Genomic DNA, 20379 nt, shown 5'->3' with positions numbered 1-20379 from the left:
AGCTAGGCCACATGCCACGTTTTATTCAGGAAGTGCTAGCAAGAAAGACGGTGGGATAGCTATGATTTTCTAAAGTCTTTAAATACATCATGAATTCATTGTATAGGTGATTAGCTAGGCAACATGACACATTCTATTCACGACAGTCTTTGAATGCATCATTCCCTCATCATTTTTATTTGATTCTTAATAAAATATCTATTATTGTTGCTCTAGGGTTTTTTGTCGACAAAAAAGAGCCTCGTTTGTCCATAATGTTCTCTACAGTGCTGGATATGATTCTTACGTTGAGAAAATGCTAAACGGACTGCATTTATAAAGCCAATTTTTTATGCTAATGTAGCTTAAAACAGGACATTCCACGACTCCACGTGCTCATATATGATAGGTTTAGCTTGGTCACATGACACATTTTATTCAGGAAGCGCTAGCAAGAAAGTGGGATATCTACGATTTTCTACAGTCTTTAAACGCATCAGGAATTCATCGTTTTTTTCTGGTTTTTGATACTTTCCTGCTGCTTGCAGGTGATTGGTTTAGCTAGGCCACATGCCACGTTTTATTCAGGAAGTGCTATCAAGAAAGACAGTGGGATAGCTATGATTTTCTAGAGTCTTTAAATACATCATGAATTCATTGTATAGGTGATTATCTAGGCAACATGACACATTCTATTCACGACAGTCTTTGAATGCATCATTCCCTCATCATTTTTATTTGGTTCTTGATATTTTATTGTTGCTCGTGTGTTTTTTGTCGACAAAAAAGATCTTCGTTTGTCCATAATGTTCTATACATTGCTTGATTGTTAAGTTGAGAAAATGCTAAATTGTTTGATGCTAATGTAGCTTAAAAATGGGACATTCCACGATTCCACGTGCTCATAGGTGATAGGTTTAGCTTGGTCACATGACACATTTTATTCAGGAAGTGCTAGCTAATCATTATCTTCTGGTTCCCACTGTCTCACTGTATCTAATGTTATCGATTTTATTTTGTATTCTAAGAGCCAAAAACAAGGCGGTCGGTTTGTAACTTTCCGCGTAGCGCTCGATATCGATGCGACGCAGCCTGCCGTCGAGTCGCCGGATAAATATGCAGAGTAAGCGGATAATGAAATCTCTTTCTCGGGGGTGACGGCAGAAAGCCAATGAAGAAAAATCTCCACGGCTTTCCTAAATGTCCGCCGGGGACCAGCCAACTCTTTTAAATGAATGTTTGCGTAGGAGAAGATGACATTGGTCCCGCCGTGACATTCTCATCCTTCCCGAGGACGTGCGCCGACTGTTTAACGGGGCACACGGAAATGCCCCGAGTGCACGTCGCGGAAAGAGAGAGAGAAGACCTTCCCCCGTTTTAAATCTTCGACTGTCAAACAGAAACAAGCGGTGAGGTACGGTAGACCCCCAGGATATGACGTGAATCGTGACATTGCTGTGTAGCGGGGTATTTCAATCAATGCTAATTAGCTTTGAACCACCAGTACTCCAAATAAAAACATAAAATAGTGAATATTAATTGCTATTTAGGTGTCATAAACATGTGAAAGTAAAATGAAATGTAATTTATATTTGGTGTTACCTGTCTTGAGCTGGTACAGTGAAGTAGCAGGTGGATGCAAAGAAGGAAGAAGGAGGATGCAAACTAAAGGTTTTTTTAATACATCAACTTGCAAAAATGGTCATGCCTTTGAGAGATTTCATTCAGTGCTTCTTAATTATTTTATGTGGAGGTTAAATGAGAGTGCCACTGCTCCCTAGTGTAGCGGAGGTGCGATTGCACTTGATTCTATGAAAGGATTAAAAACAAATTTCAGGTCAAATGCACCTGCCCCACTATTTGAGGACCACCGTTTTCATCGCTCTTTTTTAGCAAAAATCCTGATCGTCAATCGGTTATGGCTATGCAATTTAGCGAGGGGATTTCAAGCTTTGTTGCCATGGTTATCATGTTATTGATTCTATCTTTAGCGTCACTGCAAGCTATAGGAAATAAATCTTACAAAAAAAATTCAGTCATTTATCACAAAAATGTCTTTTTAAAAAAATACATTTAAAAATCTTTAATAGTGCCTGAAATTTTTAGTAAAATGTATTACGATTATAAATATAGATGTTACATTTAAAAAATAAATAAAAATATATGTGGCAGCTAATACCATTTCATATAGTAAATTCTCTAAATTCTATAAATAATTCTGTTGGCCCGTTAACTTTCTTGTGAAAAACAGTTTATTGAATAGCCAATTACTAGGATGATATCTTTTAACACGTGAAAATGATATTGTGATAAATCTTGAAGGAACACATAAAATGTAATTTATATTTGGTGTTACCTGTCTGGAGCTGGTACAGTCAGGTAGCAGGTGGATGCAGAGAAGGAAGAGATGCAAACTATAGCTTATTTTAATTCATCAACTTGCAAAAATGGTCATGCCTTTAAAAGAATTCTTTCAGTGCTTCTTAATTATTTTATGTGGAGGTTAAATGAGAGTGCCACTGCTCCCTAGTGTAGCGAAGGTGCAATTGCACTTGATTATATGAAAAGATTCAAAAAAATTTGAGGTCAAACACACCTGATCGTCAATCGGTTTTGGCCATGCAATTTAGCAAGGGGAATAGTTCTTGTGCCTGCGTTATATTTCAAGCTTTGTTTCCATGGTTATCGTGTTTTTGCTTCTACCTTTAGCGTCACTGCGAGCTTTAGGAAATAAATCCTACACAAAAAATTCTGTCATGTGTCACAAAAATCTTTAATATTGCTAGGATGTTTTTTTAATATATTATGATTACAAATACATGTTACATTTAAAAAATAAATACAAATATATGTAGCTGCTCATACTACCGTAATTTATATCATAAATCTTCTAAATTTGTATATCATTAAATTATTCTGTTGGCCCGTTCACTTTCTTGTGTAAAATAGTTTATTGAATAGCCAATTCCTAGGACGATATTTTTTAACACGTGAAAATGATATCGTGATAAATCTTGAAAGAACACATAAAATGTTTTTTTACATTTGGCGTTACCCGTCTTGAGCTGGTCCAGTGAAGTAGCAGGTGGATGCAGAGAAGGAAGAAAAAAATAAAGCTTTTTTTGATACATCAACTCATGCAATTCACCAGAAATGAGCATTGATTTGGTGTGAATGCCCGCATTTCATTCATTCCATTATCCCCGAGCACCTTTCTTTCACAGCTCTCGTGCGATACGAATATTTTTCAAAGAATATTTCGAGGGAAAAGGAGATGATGGTGCCTGACGAGTTGAAAGGTGAGCGAAAAGTCTGCATGACCCATTTTCCTATTCACAAATGCCAAAATGAGGTTTCCGGGCAGTTACAATGACGTTGAAAAGAAAATCCACTAAAAAGAATCGCTCTTTTCCCTCTCAATGGTTCCACTTTGCTAAAGAGTGACACGTCATCCGCCATTCTTATCGGACGAACGTCATTTTTTGTGTCGGCTTCCCAGAAAATACGATTTTAGAAAAGGATTTGTTTACAGGAAGAAAATAAATGGTTGCAGAGAGTGTACAGAGACAGAACAAGGAAGTTTACAAGGATCTATCGAACATCAAAGTTACTTTAACCCGGCAATATATCCCTGCTACATAATATTGAAATGCTAACTAGCTCTAACTGAACAAAACATGAAAGGAAAGGGGAAGCTATGGTGAGATACCAATTCTACCAGAAAGGAACAGGGAACATACTCACACCTCGATTGAACAATTCCATAATTCCATAAACACCTACCAGCCGTATCATAACAAAACATGAAAGGTATACAAAACAAGGTATGTTACATGAGAAACTAGATCTAACATAAAAGAAGGAAGAGGAAGCTTATAAGGTGATGCCAAGTGGATCTAACTAAACAAAAGACAAAAGAAAGAGGATGAAGGGAACATATTTACACCTGGATAAAAGAACATTATATTCGAACATTACCGAGCTCTAACTGAACAAAACATGAAAGTAAAGGGGAAGCTATGATGAGATACCAACGTATTCTACCAGAAAGGGAGAGGGAACATACTCACGCCTCGATTGAACAATCCAATAATGTTCCAACACCCACCAGCCGTATCATAACAAAACATGAAAGGTATAAAAAACAAGGTATGTTACATGAGAAACTAGATCTAACATAAAATAAGGAAGAGGAAGCTTATAAGGTGATGCCAAGTGGATCTAACTAAACAAAACACAAAAGCAGGAGGATGAAGGGAACATATTTACACCTGGACAAAAGAACAACATTATATTCGAACATTACCAAGCTCTAACTGAACAAAACATGAAAGTAAAGGGGAAGCTATGATGAGATACCAACGTATTCTACCAGAAAGGGACAGGGAACATACTCACGCCTCGATTGAACAATCCAATAATGTTCCAACACCCACCAGCCGTATCATAACAAAACATGAAAGGTATAAAAAACAAGGTATGTTACATGAGAAACTAGATCTAACATAAAATAAGGAAGAGGAAGCTTATAAGGTGATGCCAAGTGGATCTAACTAAACAAAACACAAAAGAAGGAGGATGAAGGGAACATATTTACACCTGGATAAAAGAACAACATTATATTCGAACATTACCAAGCTCTAACTGAACAAAACATGAAAGGAAAGGGGAAGCTATGGTGAGATACCAACGTATTCTACCAGAAAGGGACAGGAAACATACTCACGCCTCGATTGAACAATTCCATAATGTTCCATCACCTACCAGCCGTATCATAACAAAACATGAAAGGAATACAAAACAAGGTATGTTACATGAGAAACTAGATCTAACATAAAAGAAAGAAGAGGCAGTTTATAAGGTGATGCCAAGTGGATCTAACTAAACAAAACACAAAAGAAGGAGGATGAAGGGAACATATTTACACGTGGATAAAATAACAACATTATATTCGAACATTACCCAGCTCTAACTGAACAAAACAAGAAAAGGCATTAAGTAGCATTCCAACTGGTTATAACTGAACCAAACACAAAAGGAGGGAAGCAAAGAACACACTCAAGCATGGAAGGAACAACTACATAATTGTCCAACACCAACCAGTTCTAATAGATCAAATCATGAAAGGAAGACAACGCAGGATATGTTTAATCACCAACTAGCATTTACTGAACAAAACATGAAAGGGATAAGCAGGATATGGTGGAATACCAACAAAATATAAAGGGAAGAGGATGCATGGAACATACTTAAGCATGGAAAGAACAACTACATATTGTTCCATCACCATCAGCTCTAACTGAACAAAACATAAATGTCCACAACACAAAAAACATTTACACCCATGGACAGAACAGGAGTTCTATGAGGCCCAGACCAAGGACACTAACTAGCTGTAACTGAACAAAATGTGAAAGGAAGAAAATGCAGAAAAGTACTTATTTTTTCCTAACTGAACAAAATACTAAATCACGCGTGGATAAATAAAACGAAACCATGTTAAAACACCGACTAACTTCAATGGAACAAAACCTGAAAGACTTGACAAGAGCCGTTGGAACGCCAACTAGTTCGAACTGAACAAATGATAAAAATAAAAAAAACAGGATATGATGGAACATCAACTGAGTAAAGCACGAAAGAATAAAGACGCACGACGAACATACTCAGGGTGTATGGAACTACACGCCGTTCCAACACCAACCGGCTGTAACAAAACAAAACATGAAAGGTAGACGACAGAAGAAACATTTCCGTCCTTGGGCAAAAAAATAACAATTTCATGAACTATATTGCAGGCACATCGAACAAAAACAGGAAAGGAAGACACGCGTGATATGTTGGGACGCTAACTGAACAAAACATGAAAGGTAGAAAAGGTTGGATGTGTGGATGAAGCTACAAAGTGCCCTCATCTATTATGAAAAACGCCTTGTCCCATCACAATTTTTGAAAAAACCTACTAAAAGCACAGAACATGACGTTCTGAGTGTCGGAGTAAATGAGTATAGATACGGTGGAACCTCGCTAGTTCGCGGTTCCACTTTTGCGGGTTCAGAGCTTCGCGGGTTTAAAAAAATCTACCTTACCTTCTCAATAAAAAGGACACGGTGTGGACACTCTTATTGTGAAGGGGAGGGGGAGGCCCTGTAACAATGCTTAGTCATGGTGAGTTACCGCTTCGCTCCCCCCCTCCTTTAACTCCTCCCACCTCACCCCCTTCTTATGTGGCGCTGTTGATCATGGAGGAACTCGGCGAAGCGACGTAAGTACCGTATTTTCCGCACTACAAGGCGCACCGGGTTATAGGGCGCACCCCGAAAAAATAGTTTTTGGTCCTATATTTGACATACATAAGACGCACCAGATTATAAGGCGCTACAATGGGAACAAAACAGTCAGATGATTCAGTCCAACTTATTACCCCCTTAACATTCCCAAAGCTTGCAAAGAAGCAAATACGTGTCCTAGACAGGTGCGGATGCGGTGTCCGTACGATGTCACTCAAATGCATCGTTCCAAATATCATTCGGAAGGTTAAAGTCTTGGGATTCAAGAAATGCCAACCATTCCTTAGTTTCTATTTTCTTTTTCGCTCGCAACTTTACTGTGCATATGACAATAAACACTTGGAATTGAGTTTAATTTAAAAATCGACACTCCATTCCATCCATTATCTGCACCGCTTATCACAGAAACATCGAGTTCAGTCTGAAACAAGATACAGGGAAAATATATAGCCGGAGTAGCTCACCGAAGTTGTTGTGTTCAATAATAATGTGCAAACATGGTCCTCTTATATCCGTGAGTGTAGTAAATCCAGGAGAGTCAAATATTTACAAATACAGAATGGTAAAACATGTTTCCTCTATGCCGTAGACAACCACACTTGCTATTCATCTTTTTCAGCCAATTGCAGGCTTTTTTGCCCCTTTAGCCTATACGAGCCTGTAAATGATAAAAAAGATCCGCCCCTTTTACCTCCGAATAACTTTAACCAATAGCGATCGATTCAAATGATGATTGACACATTGGTTAGCCAATGAAACGCCGGTATATAAATCCCAGCATACACCACGGACGACTTCGCCTTCGGGGGAAAATCTAGTCGGCGGCTGCTTGGATTGGTTGCAAGACTTTGCGACTTAATATTGATCCATCTATAAGGCGCACTGTATTATAAGGCGCATGGTCAGCTTTTAAAAAAAAATTAAGACTTTTAGGTGCGCCTTATAGTGCGGAAAATACAATAACAAGCGAAAAAAACTGCGATGGCTGCATGTGGTTGAGCGGTTAATACAATCATACTGAATGGTTCGTAGTGGTTTCGCCGCAGTCCTATTCCGTGTACATACAACATATTTTAGTTTTTTTTTTGTTATAACATGAATTTCACTCTCTCTCTCTCTCTCTACCCGTATTCTATATGATGTACTGTATACAGGGGGGTATACTGTATACCTGTATACATTTTTTTAAGCATTTTTGAAGGGCCGCCGCTACTTCGCTGATTTTCAGTTTTCACGGGTGGTCTTGGTCCCCATTGACCGCGATAACCGAGGGATCACTGTATAAAGAAATCGATAGATAAATCAATAACAAAACATGGATGTAAATAGGCTGGGGATGAATTCTTCACCCGCTGTCATTATTTAAGGGGAAAAAGCCCGGAGCAGATGCATTCCTCTCTCGAGACATCAGCTCACATTAGCAACAGGGCACGCAAACCATTTTGTCAATAACTGCACCGATTTTCCCTGAAGGGAAGCAACAATCGATCGAGCATTTTCCCGCCGCCTCGGTAATCGTTTCAACCAGATGAGAACATATCTGAAAGACCGGATTAGCGCCGACAAACCGTCCGGCTTCAAATTGAAAGACCCAACCCAATACCGAACTCACCAGGTTTTTATACCGTACGCAATTCTTGAGCATCGCAAGCTTTGTTTCCATGGTTATCATGTTTTTGCTTCCCCCTCTAGCATCTTGGCAATCTTTGGGATCCATAGCATAAAAAATACATGACGAGAAAGGTAGTTTTTGATCGCTGTCTTGTCACTGAAACGTGAAAACATTGTATGCTAGGATGCCGTGTTGTCGTATAGTGAGGTAAATGCCATAAAGAGGGGCCGAAAAACAACAGATTCCACAGGGTAACGTGAAAACATTGTAAGCTACGGAGTTATTTTTGTAGAGTGGGGCAAATGCCATAAAGAGGGGCCCAAAAAACTGCGTATGCCACACGGTGATATGAAAACATCATAAGCTAAAAATGTCGTGTCGTTGTCGAATAGTGGAGAAAATGCCATAAAGAGGGGCCAAAAGAAGAGCATATTTCACAGGATAACGTGAAAACATAATAAGTGATGGATGCTGTGTTAATGTTGCTGTATTGTGGGGGAAAATGCCATAAAGAGGGGCCAAAAACAGCATATTCCACAGGGTAACATGAAAACATAATGAGTGATGGATGCTGTGTGAATGTTGTTGTATAGTGGAGAAAATGCCATAAAGAGGGGTCAAAAAACTGCGTATGCCACATGGGGATATGAAAACATCATAAGCTAAAAATGTCGTGTTGTTGTCGTTTAGTGGGGGAAATGCCATAAAGAGGGGCCAAAAGAAGAGCGTATTTCACAGGGTAACATGAAAACATAATGAGTGATGGATGCTGTGTTAATGATGTTGTATAGTGGGGGAAAATGACATAAGGAAGGCCCAAAAAGCAACATATACCATATGCTAACGTTAAAATATCATAAATTATGGACGGCCTGTCGTTGTTGTATAGTGGGGAAAATACCATAAAGAGGGGTCAAAAGAAGAGCGTATTCCACATGGTAACATGAAAACATAATGAGTGATGGATGCTGTGTTAATGTTGTTGCATTGTGGGGGGAAATGCCATAAAGAGGGGCCAAAAACCAGTGTATTCCACATGCTAAATTTGAAATATCATAAGTTATGGACGCCCTGTCGTTGTCGTAGAGTGGGGAAAACACCATAAAGAGGGGTCAAAAGAAGAGCCCACATGGTACAGTAACATGAAAACATAAAAAGTGATGGATGCTGTGTTAATGTTGTCGTATAGTGGGGAAAATGCCATAAAGAGAGGCCGAAAAACAACTGATTCCACAAAACATTGTAAGCTACGGAGATACAGAGTTGTTTTCGTAGAGTGGGGAAAATGCCATAAAGAGGGGCCCAAAAAACTGCGTATGCCACACGGGGATATGAAAACATCATAAGCTAAAAATGTCGTGTTGTTGTCGTTTAGTGGGGGAAATGCCATAAAGAGGGGCCAAAAGAAGAGCGTATTTCACAGGATAACGTGAAAACATAATAAGTGATGGATGCTGTGTTAATGTCGCTGTATTGTGGGGGAAAATGCCATAAAGAGGGGCCAAAAACAGCATATTCCACAGGGTAACATGGAAACATAATGAGTGATGGATGCTGTGTTAATGTTGTTGTATAGTGGGGGAAAATGACATAAGGAAGGCCCAAAAAGCAACATATCCCATATGCTAACGTTAAAATATCATAAATTATGGACGGCCTGTTGTCGTTGTATAGTGGGGAAAATACCATAAAGAGGGGTCAAAAGAAGAGCTTATTCCACATGGTAACATGAAAACATAATGAGTGATGGATGCTGTGTTAATGTTGTTGCATTGTGGGGGGAAATGCCATAAAGAGGGGCCAAAAACCAGTGTATTCCACATGCTAAATTTGAAATATCATAAGTTATGGACGCCCTGTCGTTGTCGTAGAGTGGGGAAAACACCATAAAGAGGGGTCAAAAGAAGAGCCCACATGGTACAGTAACATGAAAACATAAAAAGTGATGGATGCTGTGTTAATGTTGTCGTATAGTGGGGAAAATGCCATAAAGAGAGGCCGAAAAACAACTGATTCCACAAAACATTGTAAGCTACGGAGATACAGAGTTGTTTTCGTAGAGTGGGGAAAATGCCATAAAGAGGGGCCCAAAAAACTGCGTATGCCACACGGGGATATGAAAACATCATAAGCTAAAAATGTCGTGTTGTTGTCGTTTAGTGGGGGAAATGCCATAAAGAGGGGCCAAAAGAAGAGCGTATTTCACAGGATAACGTGAAAACATAATAAGTGATGGATGCTGTGTTAATGTCGCTGTATTGTGGGGGAAAATGCCATAAAGAGGGGCCAAAAACAGCATATTCCACAGGGTAACATGGAAACATAATGAGTGATGGATGCTGTGTTAATGTTGTTGTATAGTGGGGGAAAATGACATAAGGAAGGCCCAAAAAGCAACATATCCCATATGCTAACGTTAAAATATCATAAATTATGGACGGCCTGTTGTCGTTGTATAGTGGGGAAAATACCATAAAGAGGGGTCAAAAGAAGAGCTTATTCCACATGGTAACATGAAAACATAATGAGTGATGGATGCTGTGTTAATGTTGTTGCATTGTGGGGGGAAATGCCATAAAGAGGGGTCAAAAACCAGCGTATTCCACATGCTAAATTTGAAATATCATAAGTTATGGACGCCCTGTCGTTGCCGTATAGTGGGGAAAACACCATAAAGAGGGGTCAAAAGAAGAGCCCACATGGTACAGTAACATGAAAACATAAAAAGTGATGGATGCTGTGTTAATGTTGTCGTATAGTGGGGAAAATGCCATAAAGAGAGGCCGAAAAACAACTGATTCCACAAAACATTGTAAGCTACGGAGATACAGAGTTATTTTCGTAGAGTGGGGAAAATGCCATAAAGAGGGGCCCAAAAAACTGCGTATGTCACACGGTGATATGAAAACATCATAAGCTAAAAATGTCGTGTTGTTGTCGTATAGTGGAGAAAATGCCATAAAGAGGGGCCAAAAGAAGAGCGTATTTCACAGGGTAACGTGAAAACATAATAAGTGATGGATGCTGTGTTAATGTCGCTGTATTGTGGGGGAAAATGCCATAAAGAGGGGCCAAAAACAGCATATTCCACAGGGTAACATAGATACATAATGAGTGATGGATGCTGTGTTAATGTCGCTGTATTGTGGGGGAAAATGCCATAAAGAGGGGCCAAAAACAGCATATTCCACAGGGTAACATGGAAACATAATGAGTGATGGATGCTGTGTTAATGTTGTTGTATAGTGGGGGAAAATGACATAACGAAGGGCCAAAATGAACAGAAAATGATACCGGTACTTAAGGTTTGACGCAGACCTGCAGAGTCCGGGTACCCGTTGAAACTAATCCAAGGAAAAAAAGTCTATATTTCCAAAGGTAAGGGTGGGAAAAATATATATCCGCTATTGTCCGCCGCGACAACAGGTCTCACTCACCTTTACCCCACTTCCTGTCAGCCCACGTTTGATCTCGATATCCTACCCTGTGTATGTTTCTAATTGCACGTTTTTGGAGGATAAAAATGATTGCCCCAGACTTTTGCACAATATGTTAAATTAAAATACCTTAGTATTTTAATGAAAAAAAAGATAACATTAATCATATACCGTAAATTCCGGACTATAAGCCGCTACTTTTTTCCCAAACGTTCAACCCTGCGGCTTATTCAGTGATGCGGCCAATTTATGTCATTTTTCTAAAGGCCGCCAGCGGCGCTTGAGTACAAAAGGTAAGATTTAGACAGCAAGTTCTTAGCTTGTGCACAAATTAAATTAGCGTAGACATTTCCTCATCATGCGATTTGCAACAAAATAGGCACAGACCCATTTACTGTGTTGCAAGCGTGTTGCTAGTAGCGTTTTGCTACCCTTCACCGGCACGGTTTGGGATGAAAGTTATAATATTATAATTAAAGCTTTGAAAACTCTCTCGGTGTACCGTCTTTCTTTGTAAATGTGTGTAACCATGTATAATATGTATTTGCAACTGTATATTTTTGTTATGTATTTATTTTATAAACTTATTCTGATATATTTTGCGAATTAAAAAAGAGGGGCGGAGCAAACGCGGGCTGACGGGAAGTGGGGTAAAGGTGAGTGACACCTGTTGTCGCGGCGGACAATAGTGGATATATATTTTTCCCGCCCTTACCTTTGGAAATGTAGACTTTTTTTCCTTGGATTAGTTTCAACGGGTACCTGGACTCTGCAGGTCTGCGTCAAACCTTAAGTACCGGTATCATTTTCTGTTCATTTTGGGCCTTTGTTATGTCATTTTCCCCCACTATACAACAACATTAACACAACATCCATCACTCATTATGTTTTCATGTTTTGTACGAGCAAATGAGAAAGAAGGGGCGGGGCAAACGCGGGCTGATGGGAAGTGGAGTAAAGGTGAGACGTGTTTGTGGACGCGGCCGACAATAGTGGATATATATTTTCCCCACCCTTACCTTTGGAAATATAGACTTTTTTTCCTTGGATTAGTTTCAACGGGTACCCGGACTCTGCAGGTCTGCGTCAAACCTTAAGTACCGGTATCATTTTCTGTTCATTTTGGGCCTTTGTTATGTCATTTTCCCCCACTATACAACAACATTAACACAACATCCATCACTCATTATGTTTTCATGTTTTGTACGAGCAAATGAGAAAGAAGGGGCGGGGCAAACGCGGGCTGATGGGAAGTGGAGTAAAGGTGAGACGTGTTTGTGGACGCGGCCGACAATAGTGGATATATATTTTCCCCACCCTTACCTTTGGAAATATAGACTTTTTTTCCTTGGATTAGTTTCAACGGGTACCCGGACTCTGCAGGTCTGCGTCAAACCTTAAGTACCGGTATCATTTTCTGTTCATTTTGGGCCTTTGTTATGTCATTTTCCCCCACTATACAACAACATTAACACAACATCCATCACTCATTATGTTTTCATGTTTTGTACGAGCAAATGAGAAAGAAGGGGCAGGGCAAACGCGGGCTGACGGGAAGTGGAGTAAAGGTGAGACGTGTTTGTGGACACGGCCGACAATAGTGGATATATATTTTCCCCACCCTTACCTTTGGAAATATACACTTTTTTCCTTGGATTACTTTCAACTGGCACCCGGACTTTGCAGGTCTGCATTAAATTTTAACTACCGGTATCATTTTCCGTTCAATTTGCCGGCTGTTGTTCTTTGGACTTAATCGAGTATTGGTTAATTTCGTGTTTGAAATGCGTTTTTTCAATTTGGGCGCATGCGGCTATTATACAGGTGCGGCTTGTGTACCGTATTTTCCGCACTATATGGCGCACCGGGTTATAGGGCGCACCCCCAAAAAATAGTTTTTGGTCCTATTTTTGACATACATAAGACGCACCGGATTATAAGGCGCTACAGTGGGAACAAAACAGTCAGATGGTTCAGTCCAACTTCTTACCCCCTTAACATTCCCAAAGCTTGCAAAGATGCAAATATGCGGTGTCCGTACGATGTCACTCAAATGCATCGTTCCATCATTCGGAAGGTTAAAGTCTTGGGATTCAAGAAATGCCAACCATTCCCTAGTTTCTATTTTCTTTTTCGCTCGCAACTTTACCGTGCATATGACGATAAACACTTGGAATTGAGTTGAATTCACTCAACTCATCACAGCAACATCAAGATCGTTCTAAAACGAGATACCGGGAAAATATAAAGCCGCATAGCTCACCTAAGTTCTCACGTTCAATAATGATACGCAATCATGGTCTTCTTACAACCGTGATGAAGTAAATCCAGGAGAGTAAATTATTTGCAAATACAGACTAATAAAACATGTTTCTTTATGGTGTACTTGAGCAAGCTTGCTAAGCTTGCTACGCCATTGCTAAACTCGGCCAATTGCAGGGTTTGTTTTGGCCATCTAGCCAATCCGAGGCTCCGAATAACTTCAGCCAATAGTGATCGATTTAACGGATGATTGACACATCTTTTTCGGCCAATTGCAGGGTTTGTTTCGGCCCTCTAGCCTATCCGAGGCTCCCAATAACTTTAGCCAATAGTGATCGATTCAAATGATGATTGACACATTGGTTAGCCAATGAAACGCCGGTAAATAAATCCCAGGATACACCGCGTACTACTTGGCGTTCGGGGGAAAATCTAGTCGGTGGCTGCAAGTTAGTTGGAAATCTTTGCAATTTAAAAATTGATCCATAAATAAGGCGCACTGTATTATAAGGCGCATGGTCAGCTTTTGAAAAAAATGAAGACTTTTAGGTGCGCCTTATAGTGCGGAAAATACGGTATGTACAAAATCGGTTTTCCTCCCGAAATGTAGTGGGTGCGGCTTATAATCAGGTGTGCTTCATAGTCCGGAATTGACGGTATATATTTGTCGCCGATTTACGATTTCAACCTGGATAACACTAAATTTTGGGGAGCCATAGATTTGTCCCCGGGACCCATCACTTTTCAGAAGTGAAACGAATACTAGAAACCCCCCCGCAGAGACGATCCCCGGATGAAAGACTCCGACGGCAAAAGGTGAAATTGTCCGCCTGAAAAGAAGATATTTCATCGCGCGTCTCGCACAGAAGCGCTTCCCATCATCTCCTTTGTGGTTTTCACGCTCCGTCGTTGTTTTTTTCTCCTTGCCGGCGGAGGTCAGATGTAGAAAAATCCGTTTCTCGCTCGAGTGGCCGGAAAATAAGCAAATTAACTCCATGTCGGGGATCGGCATACAGAGTCGCCGGTATTTGCATAAATTGCTGTTGTGGAAAGACAATGGACGGACGAGAGGACAAAAAAAACAGGATTCGTACACCAAATACAAGCACTTTCGAGGCTAAGGAATCCAACGCTGATCAAAAGTTTTCTAGTTTTTATTAGTCGTTATCCTGCTGCTAGCGCATAATTTGTGCTATTCTTATATCTTCCCATCTATGATCTTTTGGGGGGCGGCAGTAGCTCAGGAGATAAAGCGATCGTTTTAGGATTAAGGCACAGGTGTCAAAGAGGTGGCCCGCGGGCCAGATCGGGCCCGCTAAGGGATTGAATCCGGCCCGCGAGACAACACTCAGAGAAGCGCAGGAGAAAAACGAGCTGCAGGTTGAAATATGGCAACTTGATGTTGCCAAAGCCAGGTGCCTCTCACAAAGAAACTGTACTTGTCTTTATCTCCCCCCCTCTCTCTTTCTCTCTTTCTCTCTCTGTTTCTTTTCCACCCCTTTTCTCCCACTCTGTCTCGGTCTCTTTCACTCTCTGTGTCTCTTTTTCTCATCCTTTGTTGCTCTCTGTCTCTTTCTCTCTGTGTCTTTTAACCTCTTTTGCTCTAACTTCCTTTTTTCTTTTTCTCTCTTTCTCTCTTCATACCCTTTGCGCTTTCTTTTCTTTTTTCTCTCCTTCTATCTTTCTATTTCTCTTTGGATTTCTTTCTTCTTCTCCCTTTCTTTTCCCCCTCTCTCACAACTTTTTATCTTTTGTTGCTCACGCTCTCTCCCTCTCTCTCTTTTTCTTTCTTTGTCCTGCCCTCTCTCCTTTTACTTCCCTCTTCCTTTTATTTCTTTATCTCTTTTTCTTTCTCTTTAATCTACTAGTCCGGCCCCTGACAGAATGTTTGTTCCATCGTGTGGCCCCCGAGTTAAAATGAGTTTGACACCCCTGGATTAAGGGATCCCAGTTCGAATCCCTGCTTGTCCGTGTTAGATGTCAAAGTGTCCTTGGGTAAGACACTGAACCCCTAATACCCCCAATAAGCAGGTTAGCGCCTTACATGGCTGCACAGATCACGGCCGCTATTGGGAAATGTGAAGCACAATGTAAAGTGCTTTGGGAAGTCATTGACTTGAAAAGCGCTATATAAATGCAGATCATTTCATTTCGTGAAGGCTTCTCCATGTTACATGTCGAAGTCTCCTTGGGTAAGACACTGAACCCCTAATACCCCCAATAAGCAGGTTAGCGCCTTACATTGGGAAATGTGGAGCACAATGTAAAGTGCTTTGGGAAGTCATTGACTTGAAAAGCGCTATATAAATGCAGATCATTTCATTTCATTTCATCTTTTGCTATAAATTGACATGAATTCTGCCTCAACAATGCTTGCGCAGCTCTAATATGTGTCATGATTACCGATGCGAGGCACCTGTGCCCGTTCCTTGGCGCTGATTGGCTCCCTGCCTCTTTTTAAACCCCCACCTTCCTGTCATCAATTGTCGGATCGTCTGCGAACCTACGTGACACGATAGGCAAGCTTTTGTGACTCCTGATTCTATGCTAGCCCTGTTTCCCGTCTGATTCCCGTTGCCGAGCTCTTTTCTGGACCCGGTTATGTTTTTGTTCCTCCGCCGTCGACCGTTTTTTGCCACTTCCGCGTTCCCAGCTATCTGCTACCTGTGACCGACAATCGTGGATGCAAGTCCTTTCCTCCTTCCAGATAAAGCTGAGTAAACGAACGCAATTGGGTCCTGTCTCCGTTCCTGGTCCGTGACAATATGTCCCACTTGTTTATAAACAGGGAAAGGGCTTCATAGGAGATGGGTAATAATGGATTTCAATACAGAAGATGAAATAAAGTACTGTATGTATAAAAAAAGGCTAATTTGGACTCATTCAAATGATATTGATATCCATCTGCTGCAGGGACGTCAAACTTTTGACCTAGCGTGTGACGTCATCCACTCCGCTGTTGCTAAATTACTTTCAGAGCAGAAATATGCCCCAAAATATGCACAAAAGTACACAGAAGTTTTTGCGGGAGAGGGAGAGCCGTTTATTTATCTTCGTCAGAGTCCAAAACAGAGTTCTCCTTCGTCTAAGAGACAATCAGCTTTTTTATACCCTTTTTGAGCAGACATATTCTTAGTTCGTCCCCCTCGCGATGACGCACGAGTTTATCTCAAAATGCACGCTACCAGACACAATGTTTTTCCCCAGAACGTTTTCGTCCTCTTTCGATTCTCCAAAGTTACACAATTTCTAAGAAACTCGTTGGGGTCGGCTTGCCAGGGGAATGTTGTTATTCTGCAAGCTAATCCATACCAAGCGAGTGTTTTTATCAATAACACTCGCTGACATCTAAACTCGGGAGAAACAAGCCTGGAATTTCCCGTTTTAAACGAATGTGTTCTCCTTATGTCAAGCTTGACTCCAATAAACCACAACACGACAACACAGCACCCCGAGGCCATCCTGTTAATCTGTTCATAAACCAACAAAAGGATACTGCTGGAAGTGTGAATTTCCCTACGGGGATGAATCAAGTATCTATCCATCTATCTATCTTTCGAAGCAAGTCTTCACCTAGAACACAGGTGTCAAATGGGAGGCCCGCGGGCCAGATCAGGCCCGCTAAGGGATTGAATCCGGCCCGCGAGACAACACTCAGAGAAGCGCAAGAGAAAAAGGTTGAAATATGTCAACTTGATGTTGCCAAAGCCAGGTTCCTCTCACAAAGACACTGTACTTGTATTTCTCTCTCTCTCTCTCTCTCTCTCCCCCTCTTTCTCTTTTTCTTTCTCTTTCTCTCTATCTTTCTCCCTCTTTTTTTCTCTCTCTCTCTCTCTCTCTCGCTCTCTCTCTGTGTCCCTCATTTTCCCTTCCTTTGTTGCTCTTTGTCTCTTACTCTCTCTGTGTCTTTTAACCTCTTTTACTCTAACTTCCTTTTTTCCTTTTCTCTTTCTCTCTTCATACCCTTCGTGCTTTCCATTCTCTTTTCTCTCCTTCTGTCTATCTATTTCTCTTTGGATTTCTTTCTTCCTCTCCCTTTCTTTTCCCCCTCTCTGTCTGTCTCTTTCACTCTCTGTGTCTCGCTTTTTCTCTTCCTTTGTCTCTTTCTCTCTCTGTGTCTTTTTAACCTATTTTGCTCTAACTACTTTTTTTCCTTTTTCTCTTTTCTCTTTCTCCTTCCCGCTTCCTTTTCTCTTTTCTCTCCTTCTGTTATTCTATTTCTCTTTGGATTTCTTTCTTCCTCTCCCTTTCTTTTGCCCCTCTCTCACAACTTTTTATCTTTTGTTTCTCGTGGTCTCTCTCTCTCTCTCTTTTCCACCCCTCTTCTCCCACTCTGTCTCTTTCACTCTATGTGTCTCTCTTTTTCTCTTCCTTTGTTGCTCTTTGTCTTTTACTCTCTCTGTGTCTTTTAACCTCTTTTGCTCTAACTTCCTTTTTTCCTTTTCTCTTTCTCTCTTCCTACCCTTTGCGCTTTCTTTTCTCTTTTCTCTCCTTCTGCCTTTCTATTTCTCTTTGGATTTCTCTCTTCCTCTCCCTTTCTTTTCCCCCTCTCTGTCTGTCTCTTTCACTCACTGTGTCTCGCTTTTTCTCTTCCTTTGTCTCTTTCTCTCTCTGTGTCTTTTTAACCTATTTTGCTCTAACTTCTTTTTTTCCTTTTTCTCTTTTCTCTTTCTCCTTCCCGCTTTCTTTTCTCTTTTCTCTCCTTCTGTTATTCTATTTCTCTTTGGATTTCTTTCTTCCTCTCCCTTTCTTTTGCCCCTCTCTCACAACTTTTTATCTTTTGTTTCTCGTGGTCTCTCTCTCTCTCTCTCTCTCTCTCTCTTTTCCACCCCTTTTCTTCCACTCTCTGTCCGTCTCTCTCACTCTCTGTGTCTCGCTTTTTCTTTTCCTTTGTCTCTTTCTCTCTCTGTCTTTTAATCTCTTTTGCTCTAACTTACTTTTTTACTTTTCTCTTTCTCTATTCATACCCTTCGCGCTTTCTTTTCTCTTTTCTCTCCTTCCGTCTTTCTATTTCTCTTTGGATTTCTTTCTTCCTCTCCCTTTCTTTTCCCCCTCTCTCACAACTTTTTATCTTTTGTTTCTCGTGCTCTCTCTCTCTCTCTCTCTCTCTCTCTCTCTCTCTCTCTCTCTCTCTCTCTCTCTCTCTCTCTCTCTTTTCAACCCCTTTTCTCCCACTCTCTGTCCGTCTCTCTCACTCTCTGTGTCTCGCTTTTTCTCTTCCTTTGTTGGTCTTTGTCTCTTTCTCTCTCTGTGTCTTTTTGCTCCAACTTCTTTTTTCTCTCTCTTTTCTCTTTCTCCTTCGCGCTTTATTTTCTCCTTTCTCTCCTTCCGTCTTTCTATTTCTCTTTGGATTTCTTTCTTCCTCTCCCTTTCTTTTCCCCCTCTCTCACAACTTTTTATCTTTTGTTTCTCACGCTCTCTCCCTCTCTCTCTTTGTCTTTCTTTGTCCTTTTCCCTCCCTCTTTCTCTTATAACTTTATCTCTTTTTTCTTTCTCTTGAATCGACTAGTCCGGCCCCCGACCGAATGTTTGTTCTATCGTGTGGCCCCCGAGTTCAAATGAGTTGGACACCCCTGACCTAGAACGAACTTTTGGACTTTCTCTCTACTTTCCTTTGAAAAGAAATATCAAATACCCGGAGGGGAGAGTATACAAGCGTCCCTCACATTGTCTGTGAATATAAATGGCTCATCGCGAGAACGTCTCGAGAAAAGCTCGTATTTTCCGACAGGCCGACTTCCCCGATGTCCGCGTGGCCCTCGAACGCATCGCCAAGCAAGGTCCCTTTCTGTTTTGCATTCCCAAAGCGGGAAGGTTCCTATTAAAGCGACTTAATAGCATGCTAATACTCCAAGCGCAACTTAATAACATGCTAATACTCGAAGCGCCGCAAAGGCTTTAGCTAGCCCCGAGCGACGCCTTCTCCAGCGCTGTAATCTGCTGACTTTGATGAAGTTTAATTAATACGTGAGGAGGGAAACAACATCGCTGCATCAAAGTTGCTAGCGGATGAAGTCAATTGAGGCGGAGGGGGAAGGGGCTTGACTCGTTGTTTGAAGATTATTACCTTAAATTCCGGACTATAGAGCGCACCTGATTATAAGCCGCACCCACCGCATTTTAAGAGGAAAACCGATTTTGTACTGTTGAAGAAAATAAACTTGCATTTGTAGAGTAGATTTGCATACATTTAGAAAGACATGTAGAACACAGGTGCCAAACAGGCGGCCCGCTGGCCAGATCAGGCCCGCTAAGGGATTGAATCCGGCCCGCGAGACAACACTCAGAGAAGCGCAAGAGAAAAACAAGCTGCAGGTTGAAATATGTCAACCTGATGTTGCCAAAGCCAGGTGCCTCGAACAAAGACACTGTACTTGTATTTATTTCTCTCTCTCTCTCTCTCTCTCTCTCTCTCTCTCTGTCTCTCTCTCTCTCTCTCTCTCTCTCTGTCTCTCTCTCTCTCTCTGTCTCTCTCTCTCTGTCTCTCTCTTTTCCACCCCTTTCCCCCCCTCTTTGTCTCTTTCACGCTCTGTGTCTCTCCTTTTCTCTTCCTTTGTTGCTCTTTGTCTCTCCTCTCTTTCTTTATTTTTCTCTTCCTTTGTTGTTCTTTGTCTCTCTTCTCTTTCTCTCTTCATACCCTTTGCGCTTTCATTTCTCTTTTCTTTGTCTCTTCTCTTTCTCTCTTCATACCCTTTGCGCTTCCATTTCTCTTTTCTCTCCTTCTGTCTTTCCATTTCTCTTTGGATTTCTTTCTTCCTCTCCCTTTCTTCCCCCCCCCTCTCACAACTTTTTATCTTTT

The sequence above is a fragment of the Urocampus carinirostris genome, chromosome 13, assembly GCF_059441175.1.
Source record: "Urocampus carinirostris isolate Australia breed hairy pipefish chromosome 13, RoL_Ucar_1.0, whole genome shotgun sequence".
Taxonomy (NCBI): Eukaryota; Metazoa; Chordata; class Actinopteri; order Syngnathiformes; family Syngnathidae; genus Urocampus; species Urocampus carinirostris.
The sequence above is the reverse complement of the archived record's forward strand: the minus strand, read 5'-3'. Positions refer to the sequence as shown.